Raw genomic sequence first — 22,006 nt, 5'->3', positions numbered from 1 at the left:
ACAGGTGCTCCAGGCTGTCGAGGGGGGATCCGGGGACAGGTGCTCCACACTGTCAAGGGCGGATCCGGGGACAGGTGCTCCACATGTCGAGGGGGGAGGGCGGGAACCACAGAGCACGGGCGTCACCACTAGCGGTCGAAGAGCACAGGAGGGGCAGGAGGAAGAGGGCGGGGGTTCTGGCCTCCAGGAGGGACCTGTGTTCCGGTCCTCGGGCCACTCTCAAGTACCACTCCTAACCCCCCACGACAACAGTTTTTCCCTGAAATCTTTCCAAAATGCACAACACGCTCACCTGACCGGCTCTGCACTCTCCGGATTAATGAGGCAGAATCCCCCGTTTTGCCCTGGGTTGAACTCGCCCTGGGGAACCTCAGCCCATCGAGGTTCTGCTGTGACAAGCACGCCCGCCCCGCCCCTCCCTGCCACATCACGGACCTCCAGCCACTGTCCACTCGTGACAACACGTGGATATAAGCAAGACCACCAAAGACACCGCGCATGCCCCCAGGAGTGTGAATGCCTATTATTTCAACTCTTCGTCCACGGAGAACATGCCACTCTGTCTTTGCACGTGGCCGCCATCATGCTTTCATCGTTTAGCCCGAGCGGGTGGAGACCCCAGGCGGGTGAGCTGCCAGGCCCCGAGCCCCTGAGGGGCAGACGGGCTGAGATGTGGAGGCTCGGGAAGCTCACCGGGTGGAGCACAAGGGGAAGGCGCCCATCTGGAAAGAGCGAGCGATGTGGTTTGTCTGCGGCCATTTCTGGTCCGGAACCTGCCTGCACCCCTGTCTACCCCTCCGTGGAGGAACGCGAATCTGGGTCTGGCAATGCCCGCACCCCGCACAGCGCAGCTGCACTCACAACGGACGGGGGTGTATCCTTACCGGCGGCTCTGACGGGCAGTGTCTGACCACCCTTTCGTGCTTAACCCTTATCCCTGACCAGCAGCGAGACCCGCATCTCCCCCATCAGACCCCAGAGGAGGGCAAGGGTGGGAGGATCGGGTCAAGGTTCAGAAGGACCCCGCGCCCTGCGAGGAAACAGAGCACCAGCCACCGGCGAGTACGGATGTGGACCACGAGCTCCCGGGGGGGCCGAAGATGCCCCAGACCCGAGGTCCTCTCTGCTCAGCGCAGGACGCAAATGCGCCTGCTTGCACACTCGGGTGCGACCCAAGCCGCGGCAGCACAAACACAGGACACCGAAGAGCGAGGCGCAGGGACCGCGAGGAGCACCGTCAGAAAGGCTGGTGTGAGAGAGAAGCGTGGCTTGTGCCGGGGGTGAGGACGGGGGAGGCAGGGCTCCGCTGGGGGCAGAGCAGCGAACACAAGAGGCCCCCGGGACCAGCGGTGGCGGCTCGCCCGGCGCCCCTACCCCACGGCACTGACCTCTTTCTCCGCTCGCCATTCCTCACCTGTGACCGTGACTCGCTGACCGATCCAGCCACGCTGTGTGTGACGCAGGGCGGCGCCCTCATCACGAGTGGACGTTGCATAACCCTCAACCTCAGAAAGGAAAGCGATCCTCAAAGTCAGAGCATTCAATTTAAAAATCCAGAGTTAAGATACTGGAACTGGTGTTTTTGTGAGACCCAGCAGGGCATGGTTGCTTTCTAGAGCATTCGTGCTGCGGGTTCCAGAACATTCTTGTGGCTGGAACCGGCCTGTGCTGACAGGAAGCCGGCGTACCCGCCGTGTTAGCCGCGTGGCCCCTCCCGCTCCCAGCGCCCCCCTTCAGAACACTTGCCTCTCCCCTCGCTGGGAACAGGTGCATGTGTTTATTCCGGAAACGTTTTTACCAAAGAATCTGCCCTTGGTGAGTCCTGAACACACTAACATAAATTCAAACACCACTTCTAGTGCAAAAAGGAGTCTGTGGAGAATTTAAAAATGGACTATTAATTTCTGGTTTAATGTAACTGTTTTTAGTAAGATTGTAAAGTGCAGAGCAATGGGGTCAGAAAACTCTGGATTAAGATGAGGAAATGCAGATTTCCTTTCATTTAGCCAGTGAATTTCTGTGTGGTCTTAAAATTATTGTCTCTCCATGTTAACATCGCCTCACCTTCGTCGCCAAATAAAAGAAAAAACCCTTCATGTCTTTCTGTCCCTAGTGTGACATTTAAGGACAAATAAAGATCCACGAGGAGAGAAGCCCTGACGTTGGGGAAATCCTTCAGGCCACTGGGCGCTTCCCCCAGGTCGCAGGAAGAACCGCGTCACCTCACGAGTGTCCTGAGAACCAGATGCGGCAACAGAAAAGCTTTGCAAACAGCACAACCCTGTGCAAAATTTACCTGTTGTGACTGAAGGTGAGTATCGTCCACAAAGACCGCAACAACCATCACAGGATGAGCTCGCTTGACGTCCCCGCGGGGAGGTGCACGGACGTGTGCGTATCTGCATCGTGCACACAGGCGTGCATGTGCGTGCACACGTGCATGTTGAGTTTGTGCGTCCACTGATGTCCTGCGTACACATGCATGTCTGTGACGTCTGCATGTGTGTGCCTGCGTGATCGTCCGTGTTGTCCACACGCGTGGATCCCAGCAGGCAGGTGGAGGTGCTCCACGTTGTGAAACCTGCTATGACCAATTCTTCCGGCCACGAGGCCTCGGCCCGTCTTGTGCCACGTGGGGTATGTGCTCTGAGCTCGGTTCCTGCACACACGCCGTGTGGGGGGCGCTTCTGCCACCAGCCTGAGCCCCGGGAGCTCTGTGTGAGGAAGAACCAGTGCGTTACGATCAACTCTATGGTAAAGTGGGAAATCACGGCGAAGTCCAGTTTTTCCTCAGAGCGCTTATTACTACGTTCAGAAAGCAGGATGACACGGTGCGTAAAGTACAGCAAAGTCACTGAAAGAAAACATGACAAAATGGTTTTTTGGCAAGATCATTCATTTCTTTCATTTTCTTCTACCTCTGAGAATTTCCTAGTTCCTGCGCGATGATCACCCAGTAACGCGATTCTGACGGAGCAGAGAAAGGGTCCGTTTCTGACGTAAGGCCGGGGCGTCTGAGCTGGGCCTGGAGTACGGGGCGGGGAGGTCTGCCAATCCCAGGGGGGAGAAGCCCCTGGGGCACATGGGGGCAGAGCGAGGACACCTGCTCCTCAGGACCATGCACGGCGGGGCGGGTGGTGGTCCTCACCCCAGAGAGGAAGGAGAGAGCAGGCTCTGGGAGGCGGCCGCCTTGCGCCCCCAGTTCCCCTCCGTGGACCTGTCCAGTGTAACAGATTTCCTGCGATCATTTTATGCAGCCTCAGTTATGATCCGCACTCTGCGGCTTTGAGCCAAGACGTGAGTCTGGGGTCTTCACTCCAGCCTCCTCCCACCTTAACCCCTTGCGGAGTTGGGGACGGCGGCTCTCAGCTGCATGTCAACCGTCGGACCCAAGCACCTGCACGTACGGCTTGCCGGCCAAGCCCACAAACTCCAGGGAAGGACCGCAGATCTGTGGCCCCATGAGGTTCATACCTTAGTGGGGGGCACCTAGACGACACAGACATTCCCATGTAAGGGGGACACACGCGGAAGGCCTGGGGCTCACCCCTCCACACCCTGGCTGCTTGTCGCCACAACGGTGAGGAGGGACATGCCGGGCAAACAGCACAGGACCCAGAATCCAGCCACCATCATGACAGCAGCCCCGACGCGCTTGCCCTTAGTCCTCGGGGATCAGCCGTGGACCCAGGAGGACACTCACCGTGAGCATGAGCGGGTCCTCAGCATCTCCTCCCGCCCCTGCTTCCTTCCTGGAAGCCAGGCCTCAGCTGAAGGGAGACAAGAGGCCCCTGGTGTCCTTCCTGGGACTTAGAGTCTCTGGAGAAAGACTGTAAGTCCCTGGCAGGGTCACGGGTCCTCACATACACCGAAGCCACCCACCTGCCCCCACAGCGGCACCAAGCATTTTCACCCCCACCACTCGGAAGCACCAGTAGACGCGGGTACGGTAACACCCCAGTGTCAGTCAGATGCAGAGAGCAGCGGGACTTCTTCGTCCCAGGAATCACATCCAGAAGGAACCAGAAGGAACCACTCAGAAAGCTGAACTTGCCTTTGGTTCGATGGAGCATTTAGTGAGCACCTCCTGCATGCAGTCACTGTGGGATGCAAAGAGTAAATGCCGCGAGCACACCCTCCAGAGCGTGAAATGGGGAACACGGGCACCCACGGTCCAGGGGCCCCTAATCCCGTGAGGCACGAGCCCAGGCTTCTGACCAAGTTCCTGACCTTGTTTTGAGTCCAACGTCAGTGCAGGAAATGCAGACGGAGGATTGAACTTTTTAGGTCACACCGTTTCAGAGGTCAGCCTTTCCCACCTTGTGGAAATGCTGGGTGGGGGCCCGGGGGTGGGTCTGCCTGGCCTCCCCCAAGAAGGGGGCTGCAGGGTGAGGCACGAGGGCGTAAAGCTTTACCAGCCGCGTCTGGGCACCACGGGACGCCCGGGTCCTGGAGGGAAGTTGGTCAATAAGTGACAGCAGGCGTTTGGTCTCTGTGAATATATAATATCATAACCCATGCTGGTGGGGAGGCACATTTAATACCTAACGCTTTCTTGGTCCCACATCTGAAGGATTTCAGGAGATAATTAGGGAAAATAAAAACAGAATGGACGGTTACGAAAAGCAAATTGGAGGGTATAGAAAAATTTAATTATTCTAATGAGATGCCTCTTTGAGAGTTCTTTTCTTCATCAGGCCCAAACCTGACTATTAATTAAGTTATTCCACTAAAAAGGAGAAAAGAAATCACCTATAACTTTTTTTTTTTAAGTACCATTTTGTAACCTTCAGTCCCTTCGTTCCTACTCCGGGTACAGGGGCACAAACCTGCAATTAGCAGCCCTTTACTGCCTCCGCGTAGTAATTGCCGTGTATAGCCCTAAGGTAGTAGGAATAAAAACCCCTTTCTCTCCCTCCCGCCTCCCCACCGCCTCGGGGCCCACTGCCTGAGACCCGGACCTGGCAGGACTTGGCCTCTCGGACGCCTGGCGCTCACAGGGCAGCTCCCGCGCCGCGGCCGCTCCGCCTGGCAAACCACACGCAGGCTTGGAGACGCCCCTCCGCACACAGGGGCCGAAGCCGAGGGAGAAAGACAACCCTACAGGGCAGAGATTAGATTATCAATGATCCTGAAACTGTCTGCAACTTCAAAGGCCTCGGGGCCCAGGGGGTGGATCTGTTGCCGTGGGGAAGTCCCGCAATTATCTCGGGGTCACCAGCAGCTGAGCACTTCCCGTGCAACTGAAGCCCGCGGTCCTGGGTCCCACGCTGACACTTTGCTGGGCGGCCGCGTGGGCGGCCGGCACCTCCACCCAACACCCTCGTGTCTGTGTCCTCGTCATGGAGGATGCTGAGGACGCACCCCATCCCTCCCGAAGCTCCAGACCCCCCGGGCCTGCAGCCCACTGAGTGCCGTGGACCAGCGACCCCCACGTGGCCCGGACGGCTGCCCCACGCTGGGGCACATACAGGAACACAGGCAAGGAAAACACTCAAGTTTGGAAGCAAAGCCTCAGTGGCTGACATCACTTCCTGATTAGACGTCAGGGTTTTTTGTTGGGTGGTTTTTTTTTTTCGTTTTGCTTATTTTGGAATTTTTCCAGTGGGATTAAGGAGACTTTATTTGACCCACAGTACTTTGAACTAACCAGCACAATGGAAAATTAATGTAATGTTTATCGATACAGAGAAAAGTCCTCTGGCTAAAAAGATACGAAATAAAGAACAATTAAATTCTCCTGCAGTCACAGGACTAGTTAATGAACAACTCCCAGGTTGTGTGCCGTGCACCGGAATAAAATTCCTGCCGCCACTCTCCGGGAGCCTGCCAGGGCCTCTCTCAAGCGTACCTTCCATCCGCACGCCCACCTCATCCCGCACGCCCGCCGCCCCAGCCCCCGTGCGCAGAGCCAGGACCTGTCCTGACTGCCGTGGACACGGGAGGCCCCACAGAAAGCCAGTGTGGCGCCTCAAAGTCCCCGAGGGCCAGCGTCTCCACAGAGCCTTCCCCCGTGAGAGAACAGCCCGCTCTCACTTGCCCTGGCCCTCATTTTAATTGTCACTGGCTTGAATTTCCAAAGTATTGGTTTTTAATAGCAATTTTAATTCAGCCTCCAGGACGAAGTGGTCTACGTGGTTTCGCTTCATCATGTATGTATCTCCCACTTATAAATTCACAGTGTTTCAGTGTCGCTTCAGTAAATGAAATATATAGAAATTTTCTTTCTCATTTTGTTTCTGGGGTTTGGGGAAGGATCTCTTCTCTTGTTGTAAAAATAGCGTACAACCATTTCAAACCACTAAGAAAGCATAAATCAGTTTTCCTTTTAAGATCATGTGCTGGGGCGCCTGGGTGGCTCAGTCGTTGAGCGTCTGCCTTCGGCTCAGGTCATGATCCCAGGGTCCTGGGATCGAGTCCCATATCGGGCTCCCTGCTCAGCAGGAAGCCTGCTTCTCCCTCTCCCACTCCCCCTGCTTGTGTTCCCTCTCTCGCTGTGTCTCTCTCTGTCAAATAAATAAAATCTTAAAAAAAAAAAAAAAAAAAGATCATGTATAACCCAGCATCCAGAGGCAATCATATTTCAATCTTCCTTTTATATATTTCTACATTTTGACATTTGTCCGTGTCCTCAGAAACTCTACGGGAAAGGTAAGGTCTACGCCACAGTCCACATGTAGAAAGGGGCAGGTGAGGCCCCACGTGGCATCCTCGGTGACCACGATGAGCCGCCAGTCCACGGAGCCTTGCTCGGGGCTAATTCATCTCCGCAAGGACCCGATGTGTCAGGCACATGATCCCCATGTTACACGCAAAGCAAAGAGGTCAAGAACCCTGTCCAAGATCTCAGGCAAGCGGCGGCGAGCCAGAGCCCCCTGCCGGCATTGACAGCTCCAAACCAGCCTGCCCCCCATCCCTCCCCCAGCACGTGCGGGTCCTTGCACCATTGGTGAGCACCACGCTGTCTCCAGTTTTCCACTGTACGGATCTCATTCTCTGTGTCCCCTCCCGTCCCACCACCCAAACCGAGCCCAGAGCCTTTGACACGCAGCCACTTTCATTTATTTCACTTCTTTTCTTATGTCCAGTTGCAACAGTTAATGGTGGTGCAGGGGTGGGGGGGACAGAAGCAAAGAACCCAGGTGGTCGGTAAAACAAGGAAAGAACCACCCAAAACAGTCCTTGCATTGACAGAGGCTGATGGGCAGCGTGGGCATCCCGGGAGACCACTCTGTCCCGCAAGTTTCGGATCAACCGCTACCGCAGCCTGGAAACGGGCAAGGTCTCCTGTGACTCAGTCACGGAGCCCAGACTTCGTCAAAACAAAGGGACCCAGCTCAGCCCTCGAGCTCTGTCTGCGTGCGGGCTCAGGGTCTGCACTGTTCAAATGATGCTGGCAGACATCACTTTAAATGAGGCTCCCTCTCCTTAAAATACGTGTAACTCCAGCTTTCGGAAGGGCCAACCAACTCAGAGGAAAATAAAGAATAAGCATTCACGCCAGGAAACTAACCCGTGACCTGTGTGTCAGGCGACCATCATCCACAGAGAGTCCCTCGTGGGTGGCTGTCAGCATTACACAAACCAAGTTTAATGGCTTCTAACTGGCATCCTTGTTAGCATTTTAAGAAAAAATATTCAAGTACGTGGATTTCCCTTCCCACTTTAAAAATAACAACACCATGGCATAAAGACTACATCCTTGTTCTCCAAACAGACACGATGAACATCCTTCCCTCGCCGGAAGCCATCTGAAGTCTTCCTCGTCCGAACCACTTTAAAATTCTTTAAAAATGGAAGCCGGTCCTCTGTCCCACTGGCGTTCTCCGCTAACTCCCAGCGAGTCCAACGCCAGTCCAGACGCACTAGACATGGAATGGGTGCCAAGTCCAGAGATGGTCTGCTTTTATGTGTGTGCTTCCTTGAGATAAAATAAAACGATATGTAATCTTGAATTATGTCATGATGCACGGTGCTGTGATTTCCTGGAAAATGTGGAGCTAATCGGTTATTCATTCAGGAATTAACCAGAGCATCAATTGTCAGATTAAACTCCTTTAAAATGCTCGGTGTCCTTTTCTTGGTGTTGACACTCTAAATACACTGAGTCCTTTGTGTGTGTTGAGGCAGCAAGAGGAGAGGCTTTCTCATGTGCCAAACGGAAAAAGAAAACAAAAGTATCCTTTGCGGCCGCTGTTAGGCCGACACTTGGTGACTTGCCACAGGGGTTCAGACACTCACAGCACAGAAGCGAACCCCGCCACATGTGTGTCCGGCAGGCAGGGCCGGCCGCGCTCGCAGCTTCCACCAGCGGCTGGCGGCCCGGGGGATCACACCCTCGTCCTCCGCGCCTGCTCGTCCCCGGGGCCCCTCCGACACCCCAGCCGGGCGCTGTGTCCGCCTCGCTGGCCCCGTCTCTCTCCACATCCCTAAGCCCCGGCTGTAGAGCCGCTCTCCTTGCCGGCAGCAAATCTTAGCCCTGAACTTCTCACATACATAACCCGGAAAAGAGATCACGCTACCTAATTCTGCAAGGGTGCTACTGTTTTCTGTCCACACGGCGCTTTACACAGCTCTGTGCGTCTGCATCACTCAAGTCCCGTAGGTTTCTTCTTTCAGCCTGTATTTGGTTTGGCTGTGGGTATGCAGGGCCTCCCACCCGCCGCACCCCAAGACAGGTGCAGGGAGTGGGACCTGCAGAAATCCCTGTGGTGCCCCCACTCGGCCCCCTGAATGGACGACGAGGCACAGATCTCCATCCCAAGGCTTTGTACAACCTGGACAAAAACTGCAACTTAAAAAAGTGTTTAACTTGATGAAATGAGCACGGGGAGTTCTATGTACCTGATGAATCACTGAACTCTACCCTTGAAACTAAAAATGCACTGTATGTTAACTAAATTGAATTTAAATTAAAAAATGTTTTAAAAAAATGTTTAAAGCAGCTGGGGACACTTCAGAGATATCTGTACATTGACTTCTCTCCCCACATATTTACTTTGCTATTTTTAAAACTTTCTAATATTTATTGTGTTTCATATGGATGTTTTCAAATGTTTTCTTCCAAGATTTTTTGGAAGATGTTTTCTTCCAAGACTTGTGAGCCTTTCGAGGGAAACCTGGCTATTTTCCCCACTTGTGTGGGTCCTGCCATGAAAGTTCCTTTTTTATTCAAATCTTCCCAGGACAAATTCAAGTTCTGGAACCAGCAGCAAATACATAGGAACAGATGTGATGTGTCACGAGGAGTCGACACTAGACACAAGAGTTCTCTCCAAGACTTTTTGGCATAAATAATAATTCACACTCTCTAAGAGCAACAGGGTTGGGACAGTTACTGTCTGAGACCTACAAGGTAAGGGTGGAAAGTAGAGCTTCGTCTGTAAATCACCCAAGAAAGCTCTAACACAGAGCACAGGATTTGTGCAAAGTTTACCCATCTCAGCGTATGGCGAACTTCCAGACGTACTTGCAAGCACAGCGTCGATGACCAGATATCGATGCTTCTTTCTTCAACTGATGGTGGCCGTCATCACTGGGGATATTTAGCACATCGAGACAATGTCTGGTCCTGACAAAATGATAAATGTTCTGTTTGTGTATATTATTTTCCTGCCTGAAGCTAATAATTAACATTGTTTTGATGTGCTAAGCATTCCTAATAATGAAAGTTAAATAAGAAACCACTGGGTTGAGAACCAGAATGTCAATAGACAGAAACCAATTTTCTTAATGTTAGAAGACATTAATTGCTTAATGTGTGTTATCTGAACATATTTCACGCCCAAAAAAGTGACCACAGTGTGTGTAACGTGAAAGGTGGGAGCGTGAAGCTGTGAGGCTGACCGCTCTGAACGGGCGTTGGGGAGTCAGGTGCACGTGAGCACCGGCAGGTCAGGCCGCCTCCCGGGGAAGCCGCGTGGTTCTATCCGTGTCTCTGTCCGTCACCAAAGCCCTCCCAGGGTCCGCCTTCCGGAATTGTCCGCAGACCCCGTTCGCAGCCTTCTTCGGTAACTGTGCTTGATTTGACCCGACCGGCCCCGCGCTCGCTCACCGGGCGTGGGAGTCTCAGCGGCATGAGTGAGGTCAGCTCCGCCGGAGCCCGGGGTCTCCGCCAGCCTCCAGCAGGGGCGAGCTGGGAGGGATGTGGCACACGGGTGAGCTACAGGACTCTTTGGGTCAAACGTACCAACAGGCTCAGGGGTGACTTTCTAAAGAGGCCTTAACTGGACGCGTACCTTCTATGCTTGTTTAAAAATCAGCCTCTTATTACTCATGTTTTATGTGCCTTCAGGAGGCCTGTGCTCTAGAGAAAAATATTTCATCCTGCTTCTACTTCCAGATGAAGTTACTATTTTTATACATACACCATTCCTGTCGGCTTTATGCTTAATGATGAAAATAACAGTTCATACAATAACAAGAGCGGAATGCTTCCCACGCACCACGTCGTCCGCCCTCGCTGCACTCCGATGCGACAGGGGTCATCTGTGTTCCCGTGGAGAGAACTGGAAACAGCGGTTAACGTCCTTGCCCGAACTCGGGCAGCTGGAAGCAGCAGAGCCAGACGCCGGCCTGGAGTCTGCACTGGGCGCGGATCCGCGGCCGAGCGCTGCTGCCTCATGCACACTCCCCGGTGCCTGGCCCAGCCTGCACCAGGCCCCGGGAGGGACGGGAGCCAGGGAGCGCTGACAGCGGGATGAAGTGTAAAGCAGGGTCGGGACATGGAGGCTGAGGGGCCGTTGGCACACACGTTCCACGGCGGGCCAGACGTCAGCCCGTGTCCAGCAGGCGTCAGCAATGGGCAGGGAGCATCTCAGATCTTCACCCCCAAACCCCCTCGACCCACGTGGCCTGTTCTCCGTGGTCCCTTCGACTTCACTCTGCACCGTGACCAAGAAGGACGGGGTGAAAGGCACTGTTTGCTGGGGGGCAGCGCTCACCTCCGGCTGGCTCCCCACAAACGGGACGAGGCGTCACTGTGCTGGGCTGAGGTGTCCCTCTCGACCCCAAAGCCCTGGAGCACCGCACCCACATCCTGGCCACGGCTCCACGGGGTCAGTGGCGTTGGCAGACGCAGGCCAGCATTCGGGCTTGCTCTCCTGAAACGCCTGCCATGCCGTGGGCAGCCGCCGCTCCCCAGAGAAGGAGGCACGCATGACGCGAGCTGGACCGAAGCCACCGTCTGCGGCCACGCTCAGCTCAGACCAGCTGAGATCGACCAACTCCAGGGACCTGCAGATGCACGTGCGAGCACCCGGTGCCACGGGGACTTTGTGCTCGTCTGTGACACATGTGACAGCTCGTGGTGCACTCGGTACAGCATCAGTCCTGGGGGTCGTGTCCTTGTGGCACCAGAGAGCGTGACAGTGACTTCAGGACGAGAGAATGTGGTCCATGTACTTGCGTGTACTAGCTGTGTGCGTGCAGGACTTAGCATCTCCCAGCCCGAGTCCTTGCCAGGGGCGTGCCCCCACGAGCCCCCTCCTGCCCTCGCCCTCGCCTCTGCATGCAGCCGGCCGGCAACAGGACGCGTAGAGAAAAGGCCTTTCTAACAGAACCCCTTCAGCGGTTTCCAGCTCACCCTGTGCTGAGCTCCGGTAGGAGAGTGAGACTCTTATTCAATCAACAAACAGTTATAAAATGAGAGTGTGCTTGACATCAGAATAGCCCCTAAATCAGCGCTCTCCTCGGAGGACGCCGGACGCCGGCCTCAGGAGACGCCCACATGACTTCTTAACAATCAGCCACTTCGATCCGTTTTCAGGAAACTCAGTTGAATCCCGCTATAACAAATCCTGCCCGGACGCTCTGTATAACGAAGGGACACTCTGCCACCAGCAGAGGGAGCACCGATTTCAAATGGTCTCTGGAGCCGCCCATTTCAGAGTAGAGGGGCCTGAGCGCTGGGGGCTGGGGCGGGGGGTCAGCGGTTGGTTGGTTTTGGGGAAGATCTTAACCTCCATAAGGGTCGGGAAATCGAGAGCCAGGACAGAAGACGGAGGTGCCGCGGCGAAGGCAGCAAGCGCACGAGCACTGATGCGCCGCTGAGCGCAGGGCCCGGGCCGCCCTGCCCGCTGAGAAGGGGATGGAGGGCGTACTGCCCCCCGCGTAGCGCCCTCCACGCGCAGGAGGGGCCCTCCTCTAAGCACCCGTCGGGCGCGAGTCCGGCTCGCCACCCTCTCGCCGCCCCGTGGACGGCCCTTCGCGGACGGTCAGCCGCCCAAGGCTCCTCCGCCGGCGCGGAGCCGCAGGCAGACCCAGGACCGCACAGGCCGTGGCGGCCGCGCGCTGCGCACCGCACCCCGGGCAGCCCGCGCCCTGCGCGCTGCGCACCCCAGGACCGCCCGCCGCGCCTCGCCCTGGGCCGCGCCCGGGAGCCCTCTCGACGCCCCCGCGAAGCGCACGGTGCCCTTCCACACGGGAGCAGGAGCTCGGTCTGGGTGCGGCGAAGCCAGAAGTCGTACAGTGGTACCTGAGGACAGAGCCCCGTGTCCGCGTGCCACACGCAGTAACGCTTCCACGGCGCGGTCCACGATGACCTTGAGAGGAGGTGACGGCCGGGAGGGTGCGCCGTCTGCCCGCGGGCCGCGCTCCAGCGGCAGGCAGTCGGCGGAGGAGGAGAAACTGAGGCAGGGCAAGACAAATGCCGTAAGAGGAGGGGAGCCAGGCCCCCGGGGACCCAGGCGGAGGAGTCCCACCCGGCGGGATGGGCCCGCTCCTCGAGCCTCCCCCACCCCTCCAAGGGCAGAGGACAGCGCGGCGGGCCGAGAATGCTCGAGCTACAGCAGTCCAATAGGAAAGTGCATCTGGTGGTGGAAAGCGAGAAACCCCAGAAATTAAAGATGAGTGAAAAGTGCAGAAAGCAAGATTCTGTAATACACTCTCCTCATCAAAGGCCCCCCAGAGCGTTCATTTGGAAACAGATGTGCTTCCATATGACCAGCTTTCTCAAAGAATTTCAAAGGAAGCCCCTGACTCTGCTCAGATTTCTTAGTTATTTAATGCAGAAGGATAAATGCTCTAGAGTGTCATCACAGGACTCATTACCTGCAGTGAAATTCTCAGCTCCGTGTTTCACATACACTAAACGTAGCTTCCACCGGCAGCAGTACATAAGAAGTTATTCACTTTGCACCTATTAATGCTAAGCAGTACACAATTTGCAAATTTCAGGGAATTGTGCAAATATTTGGCATCATTGCGAGCAATCTTTAAAGGTGCTCCATTAATCTCCAGCTTCTAATTATGATGATCCCAGGAGCAATGCCATTGTTTCCAGCGAGAACTGTGGAGCTTTGTCATAAGAGGTGTCTGGTGTAGGGGTCAGTGTAAACTCAGAAAACATGCATCTATATTTAGTAACAAAGGCAAGTAAAAAAAAACTAATGCCGAGCATACAAAATTATAAAGGGAGCTTGTACTTCTAGAGTGGAAAATGTTGTAAAGTATTTTTGCTGCAATTTGCATTGTAGTTTGTAAGATTTACTGGTTCTTATTCAAGTCGCCAAAAATACAACAGAGAATTTTATACTAATTGGAACATTAATAATGCATTTCTAAGCTAAACGATGTCCTTGGGATTTCAAAGGAAATTTCAGAAATGCATGGCCGAAGTACTCTATGTACACAGACATCCTGAGCCCTTCATCAGGTATTCATTTGAATGGATTTTTCCTTCAGAATGTCCATGGGCACTCAGTAAATTGGTGGATAAAGCAAATGTATTCATGTAAACTGGTTTGATTATCACCTCTTGCCCTTCCAAATGAGGGAATAACATTCTGTGATTCTCTAACAGAAGCTATGTTAATAGCTTCTGTTCAACAGGCACAGATCCCTTAAAGATTACAGTTCTATTAAAAGCCAAACAATCATGTAACCCAGAACATTCCACAAACAAGAAGGAATCTTTAGGGTTTCCTCCTTGTCAAATGGTATGACTCACTGGAAATTTATCCAAAGACCACGATGAAGTATTACTAGTGTCCAGCCCAGGTCAGTGTCTTGTCCGCTGCGTGCACACACAATCCTCAAGGCACCAAGCTCCGTGTCCCTCTTCTTCACCTTCTGTCCAGTCATTTTCAGCCTCGTGCTGAAAACTGGCCACGTTTGAAGCGTCTCTGGAGTGAGAGACTGACCAAAGTGCTAACATCTGGGTGTGGAAGGATGAATAGCTATTATGTTTTTCTTTGTACTTCTCTATACTTAAAATGTATTTTAAAAAATTGTTTAAGACCTGTGTATTTCTGTTTCTGGTAATGCAGGTCCAGATAATTCTAGCTAATTCTCATGCTAACAGATAGAAAATCTGTTTTTAAAAAATTTACTTTGCATAAAGATCACAAAGAAAGAACACAGCAGTGCAGGACCCTGCCGACCTTGGTGTAGGAGGAGGAAAAAAATGGGGAGAATGGAGCACAGGATCTGGAACTTCTTTCCCCTAAGGGTGTCGTGCCCCCAAGGGGGCAGCCAGGAGACCCAAACATGCACAAGGCTTCTAACAGCCTCCCTGGTCTAGTGGGTAAAAAATTGGAGTTCCCACAAGGAACCTGGATATGGAATGTGAATAGATTAAAATTACACTATTCAGTGTGTTTAAATGGCTGAGAATTTTAACAGAGAAATATGCGACAAACCACCTCATAACATCAAGGCTTAACACAAGAATAAGTTTATTTAGAGCAGCAGGTCAGGGCTACCTCAGAGGGCAGCCTGCCTAGTCCCGGCCAGGCTCAGCTGTCCTCAGCTAGGCCTCCCTTCGTGTCTAGAACCTCCTCCAGGAGGACAAGGCCAGTGGAAGTATCCACATGCCTGGGCCTTTCTCCACACGGCCTCTCATCCTTCATCAGTGTGGCCAGATTACTCACGCAGTGGCTAGAGGGTTCCCGGCGTGAGGATGGAACATGGGAAGGTGCAGGCTCAGAGTTTACATGACATCACTTCCGCCAGATTCTACTGGTCAGAGCAAGTCAGGGGTGGCCCTGACTCCCAGGACAGAGAAGAGAGGGGAGAGCTGCAGAGAACTTCTGGCCACGTCCACGGCCAGAGGCTAAGAGACAGGAGGAGGGTGAAAATGGCCAGCTTAACATGGTAGAGAAATAGAGAAGACAAACTTTAAAACTCAGATATAGATACAGGACAGATAAGCTGAAGATATCAGATTGATATTATCAGATATTGATACTATCAGGTATTAGATCTGATATTATCACATGAGATCTAGCTCAAGAGAGACTTAGTGACTTGGTAGATTTGGCCAGAAGAAAACCTCCATGATGAAGCATGGAGAGACAAAAGAATGGAGAATAAAGAGGAAAGCCTGAAAACGGAGGGATTAGAGGGGGATGTCCTATATATGTATTTGGCATCTAAGAGGTAAGAGTAAAAACGTTCCAGAGGCTCTATTTGAGGAGATAATTTCAGAGAAGAGTGTTCAAAATGTTGAAAGATATTAAGCCACAGATTCAAGAAGTCCTTTAAACACCAGTTAGACAATAAAATTACACAGAAACACATTATAATAAAATTGCTCTTATGAGAGAGAGTAGGGGGAGGGGCAGAGGGAGAGAGAGAGTCTCAAGCAGACTCCCCACTGAGTGCAGAACCCAACGCGGGGCTCAATCTCAGGACCCTGAGATCACGACCTTAGTCGAAACCAAGAATCGGATGCTTAACCGACTGAGCCACCGAGGCACCCTAAAATTGCTTTTTAAAAAGAGAGAAAATCTTAAAACAGCAAGAAAAACAAAGGCATATTATATTCAAAGGAAGAAGCATTAGAATGAGGGCTGACTCCTCAAAACAATTAAAACCAGAAGACAATGAAATGATATTTTCAAATTGCTAAGAGACAGAATGGCCCCCCTAGATATCTGTATGTGGCACAGATAACCATCAGGAAGAATGCTACAATAAAGATGTTTCCAGGTAAACAAAAATCAGGAGAATTTGTTGCCAGCAAACAAACACATGAACAACCCACAATTATAATAGATGTGAGTTCCTCCTGCTCAATAACTGAGAGGATGAATGGTTAAAACATGGAGGAGGCAGATTCTTTTTAAACATTAGAACAAGACAACAAATTTCACTTGTACAACAACTGCAAACTATAGCTTATTTTCCAGTACCCAGGGAACACTGACTAAGATTCAGCTCAGTAAAAAGGCACCATTTATATTAGCATCAAGTGTACCAAATGCTTAGCAGCCACCTAGGATTAGAACTAAATCTAGTAAATGCACGACCTCTACCTCTGCACATGTGCACACACTTACATTCACTGGAAAAGGCACCAACAAGCCATTACTAGAAGAAATTACACAAGTAAGTAAATGAGGAGATACACCCACTCAATGGATGGGAAGACTCACTATATAAAGATGTCAATTCTCAAATTCCTCAAGTTGCTCTGTAAGTTCAAAGCAACCCCAATTAAGGTCTAAATAGACTTTTTGAAGACATTTCAAAAAATCCATTCGAAAACATATGGACACTCAAGGCTATGAACAAGGTGGGAAGACCTGCTCTGGAGATCATCTTATCCAAAGACAGTAATGAAGACAACGTGATATTAAAACAAGAAAGGTAAACAGACCAGCGGATCAGAAAAAGGACTCAGAGACAGGCCCATCCATAAATAGGTATTGATTATTGACAAGTGTGATGCTGAAGAGCAGTGGACAAAGCCAACAGAGGGTTTGCCAGTCTTGTCTCCATGTGGAAAAAAGAAACAGAGCCCTGCCTCACACCACACGATTTCTGAGAGATTCGAGATATAAATACAAAAGTCTAAACAATAAAAACTTCTGAAAGATTGTATTTTTAAAACTCCATGGCCTTGGAATAGGAAAAGCTATCATAAACAGGATATAAAAACTGTCTACAAAGACGAAACCTGATAAGCTGAACGACACTGAAACTAAGAACTGTTCAACAAGCGGCACCACTGAGGCCATGAAAATGGAAGCCACGTGGTGAGATGTTTGCAACAACAAAAGGGTCATGCCTGTGATGTACACAGAGCTCCGAAATCTACAAGCAAAAGACAGATGGGTCTCAAGGGTCATTTTGACAATAGGTCAGGCAAGCCATGGTGCTGTTGTGCTCTGCTGGGTCACCTGGTTGCCGTGGCAGCAGCTGGACAGCCACCCCTCTAGCCCAGCTCACCTTCTCCCTTATCCTCTGAGCTCTCAACAGAGGGTCCCACTTCTCCCCAGGTCGTCTGCATGGCAAAGTTGGAGGCTTGGAGGTGGTGGGAAACCACTTGGGTCTGAGTCTATCTTCCTGCATTCTAAATTGGACATGCAAGTCCCCCTCGTCCTTGTTGTCCCCATGTCACACCATCCAGCTGATGTCAGGCTCTGGTTCCAGGCACAGAAGTAGCAGCATTTTGACACCCTTTCATCGGTTGTACAACTGCCTAAGGCCAAAGCCCTGCAAAATGACGCCTACTGTATGTCACTCCTGGTGGTTCTGTTGTGTGCTTGAACCCTGCCATACATATTCACAAGAGGCAAACAGTGGGCAATGACCCAAATGCCCATCAGTAAAACGGAAGAGGACACCACGCTCTATCCATGTAAGGAATGCCTCATGGCATTGAAAGAATGACCTACAGTGAATCGATGACAAAGAGGAATCCGGTCATTATAAGGTTGAACAAAGAAGCCAAACAAAACAGAATGCACGCTAAGTCCACCTTATAAAGTTCAAAGCCCCACAAAACTACAACAGACCGTAGAGGTAGGAGACTGCTTACCTTTCAGGAAAACAAAGATGGCGCTCAAGCCACGAAGAGATTTTCTAGGATCCTCTTCCCTGTCTAGGTGGTAGTTAAATGGATTTCAGCTTCTGGATAGTTTACTGAAGCTTTGATGTTTTACTCACTTTTCTACATATGCATGTTATTCTTCAACTAAAAGAAAATCCAAATAGAAAACAAACAAATAAAAACTCTGATGGATGTCAAACTCCATTTGGAAAGGAAGTCTGTGCACCTGCCGGTATCTGTCCAGCCAGCGTGGGGTAGAGGGAAGAAGAGCTGTCCCCTTTCCAGCATGGACCTCTGAACTCTGCAATGACTTCTGTCAGCCTCCCGAGCACCAGACCATGCTCTACAACCTTCTTTCCCCATTTTCCTCGGTGTCTGATGCACCTATGAATTTGTCAAAACAAGCATTCATCTTACCGTTATTATATGCCCCAGTCACATTACATACACAAGGAGCCGGCTAATTAATACAAAGATTTCTCATATTTAAAAGGATTGGCCCAGGGCGCCTGGGTGGCTCAGTCATTAAGTGTCTGCCTTCGGCTCAGGTCATGATCCCAGAGTCCTGGGATCGAGTCCCGCATCGGGCTCCCTGCTCGGCAGGAAGCCTGCTTCTCCCTCTCCCACTCCCCCTGCTCTCGCTATCTCTCTCTCTGTCAACTAAATAAATAAAATCTTTAAAAAATAAAAAAATTAAAAATAAATAAATAAATAAAAGGATTGGCCCAGTGAAGGAAAGGTTCTGGTTCCTTCAGATTCACTGTACCTGAATTACCAATTCTCAGAGCATTAGAAAACTATAATATATACCCAAGATCAAGAGCCCTTGGGAAGCATGTCTGAATGGGGCTGGTGAACACACACTGCCCGCTCCTCACCTTGAGAGCCTCTGTTCCTTTTCCTCAATATTAGAAACGAATCCTATTGATTAGTCAGACTAATATATCTAAGAACAGAAGTCACATAAGCATCTCCAAAAATGCTGCAAAGGCACCTGAGAAAACTCAACCATCAGTCTTGTTGCAAACAGTCCGTGAACTATGTGAAGCTGGGTATTTCCACACACAATGCGTCTCTCTCAGTCCAAATGCCGGCACTTTTTAAACAAAGATTGTATAAATTTAAGGCATGCAGCGTGATGTTTGAAATACACACACACAGTGAGGTGACCACTGCAGTCAAGTCAGTAACACACCCATCATCTCATGCAGTTACCATTTCCTGCATGTAGTGGACACACTTGAGAGCTACTCCCTTAGAAATTTTTAAGTATATGATAGAGTGTAATTAACTATGGTCACTCTGTTGTACGTTAGACTCGAGAATTCATTCATCTTACAACTGAGTTTGTATCAGCATCCCCCCCCACCTGACCCCAGGTGACCCCCCCCCGCCGCCATTTCTGGAAGTCCAACGTTTTTCGATTCCACGTACGAGCGAGCTCGTACAGTATTTTCTTTCTGAGCCTGGCTCACTTCACTTCACATATGCACAGTAGCCCAGAAACAACCCAAGTGTCCATCGATGGGGGAGCAGATAAAGAAACTGTGGGCTATGGAGAGAGACAGAGGGACTATTACTCCACCTTAAAAGGGGGGACATCTGCAGTTTTTGACAAAACCGATGAACCTGGAGGACCGTGTGCTGGAGCCTCAGTTTCTACATCAAAGAGTGGGGAGTGGGGGCAACTTGACAAAGCCATCGGCTAGACAAAGCAGGGGGTGCTTGCAGAGGCATGGGGCCCATGAGGTGCTCTCATTCATGAAAACCCCAGCTGTCTTCTCCCCGTCACTTTGAACGGCATGACGTAGGCAACCAAATCAGCAGAGGAAAGTGAAACATCCCAGGGCATATGACTCCTCAAGGACATCACAAGCGATGCTGACGTTGCTTGGACTCGCCTCACTACTTGACCCCAGAAGCGCTAACACCAAAGCGGAGGCCAGCTGTTGCCCAGCGTGGACAGAAGCCCCAACTCCATAGTCCACCTGTTCCTTAGGCAGGACAGAGACGGGATGTCTGCTCAGCTCTCTTGATCTGTGACCTGATTCTGCAGGTGCTTCTGATCAAGGTTCTACCTGACCCAACTCCTCCAGCCCAGTTTGTACCTGGGACCCTGACCCTTCTCAAAAGCTGTCATCACTTTAGGGAGATCAACAAGTCACAAGAAGGAAAGATAGTAAATACCAGGAGACCCTCCAGCTGCTGGCACAGATAACTGGTAATCAGATCACTTCACTACCATGTCCTAATAACACAAAATAGCTCACCAGCTTCAGGATTTCATAATGTCATCTTGATTCATATTCACTTTAAGTACTTACAAAAAACTAGGATAAGAATCATTTTTCACAAGAGCCAAAATGTGAAAACAACCTGAAAGTCCACAGCCTCATAAGTGGATAAAAAGAGTGGTATATCCATCCAAGGGAATAGTATCAGCAAAAGATAGAAAGGAACAAAGTACTTACACACGCTACAACACAGATGAACTTGGAAAACATGATGCAAAGTAAGAAAGTCAGTCACAAAAGGACCGCGAGTTACGTGATTCCATTTATTGGAACTGCACACGGGCGGGGAGTAAGCGGTGGTTGCGAGGGGCTGGGAGGTTAGGGAGTACTGGGGGCCATGCCAAAGGACATGGGGTCTCTGTCTGGGGTCCGAGAAGGTGGTAGCGTGGGTGTGGGGGCAAACACACACCTGTGAATGTGCGGAAACCACTGACTCACCACGTTCAGCGGGTGAACGGTTCGGCGTGTGAGTTACATCTCCATAAAGCTGTTATTGGCATAAATGAAGACAAACCCTGGCTCTTTCTCGCTCCGCCTTGTTGGGGTGACCATTACCAACTGATGCAGAGTTGCGCAGCCTGTCTGGAATGTTTGACCAACAGGTTCTTCTCATGCATTATACATGTAACTTAAAACAATACTAATGGGCACCTGGAAAGAGGGCAAGTATTTCCATCACCCAGGGGTGAGACTGCACAGATTAACAACAGGACGGTTCACTGAAGCAGGAAATGGCTTGGTCTGCGAACACAGGAAATCTTTGTGGGAGTGCATGTGATTATCCATATACTTGTTTGCTAATTACGGCTCGTGTGAACAGCGCTGTAAGTGCTTTTAAGGACCTAAAATCAGGGCTCGGCAAATGGCCTGGCCCGAGGCAGGCGGCCAGGCGGCCCCACACTGCACGTCCAGTGCACGCGTCGTGGTAGAATGGGCTTGCACACCAGCACCAGCGTGCTCCTGGCTGGTGCAAACGTGCGCACTGTGTGTTGGGACGCTCGGCTTCTAGCCGCTTCCTGTGCCTCTTCTGCTGAGTTGGCACGGCGTGTTCCTGGAAGGACCTGGAGGGGAGACGCGGTCTGATGACCTCCCTCGCGTGGGCCGCAGCGTGACCAGGCACGTGGCCACAGGTACACGCGCTCTGTGGGGTCTGACAGTTTGTGGGTCTGTTTTTACGACCCCATCCTTGCGCTGAGCCCCAGGACTTTGGGGATAAAATGCACCTTTGCAAAGCAAAAGGGACGCATGACAAACCAGAGGCACCAGACTCACTCTGGCCCCACACCCGTTGCTCCTAATTAGGAAACCAGGAGCCGTCCTCTGGTGCCCTGTGCTCATTAGGGTTTTCAGCCGCTGTAGGACGGCTTCCCAGCGTACTGGGCTACAGACGTTTTGTAAAATCAGAGGGAAAGACTTCTTAAATTCTAAAAGTGAATCTTTTAGAGGCACGCCAGCCGGGCCCCCACGGACCCCGCGCCTTACCTGCGTCCGGCCCAAAGAAAGGACAGACTCAGGACGGTGACGTCACCAAGCAGGTAGGAAAGCCGTGGTTTCACCGTCGGCTTCCGGAACACGTCGGTCTGGCCTCCCCGGCCACGGCGAGCGCAGAGACTCCAAGCAGAGGGCCGAGGCCGAGTGCCCACGGGGATGCGATGTCCAGCTTCGCCCGCGGCCACGCGCCCTCTGAACCCTGCATGGGACCTGCAGGCCCGCGTGCGGGGTCCTGAGTGCGGTCGGGGCTCTCACCACACGAGGGAGAGAGAGAGAACCCGCAGCGTTTGCATCGACGGATGTGGGTGCGAGGTCTAGCCTGGCCGCTCGCGGTGGGCGTAGCCGCTCCTTGTGGGCGTAGCCACTCCTTTGTGGGCGTGGCCGCCCCTCGTGGGCGGGGCCACTCGTCCTGGGCGTGGCCGGTCGTCGTGGGCGTGGCCACTCG

The sequence above is a fragment of the Mirounga leonina genome, unplaced genomic scaffold (genome assembly GCF_011800145.1).
Source record: "Mirounga leonina isolate KUSES-001 unplaced genomic scaffold, KU_Mleo_1.0 Mir_93, whole genome shotgun sequence".
In the NCBI taxonomy this organism is placed as follows: domain Eukaryota; kingdom Metazoa; phylum Chordata; class Mammalia; order Carnivora; family Phocidae; genus Mirounga; species Mirounga leonina.
This window is presented reverse-complemented; position numbering follows the sequence as displayed.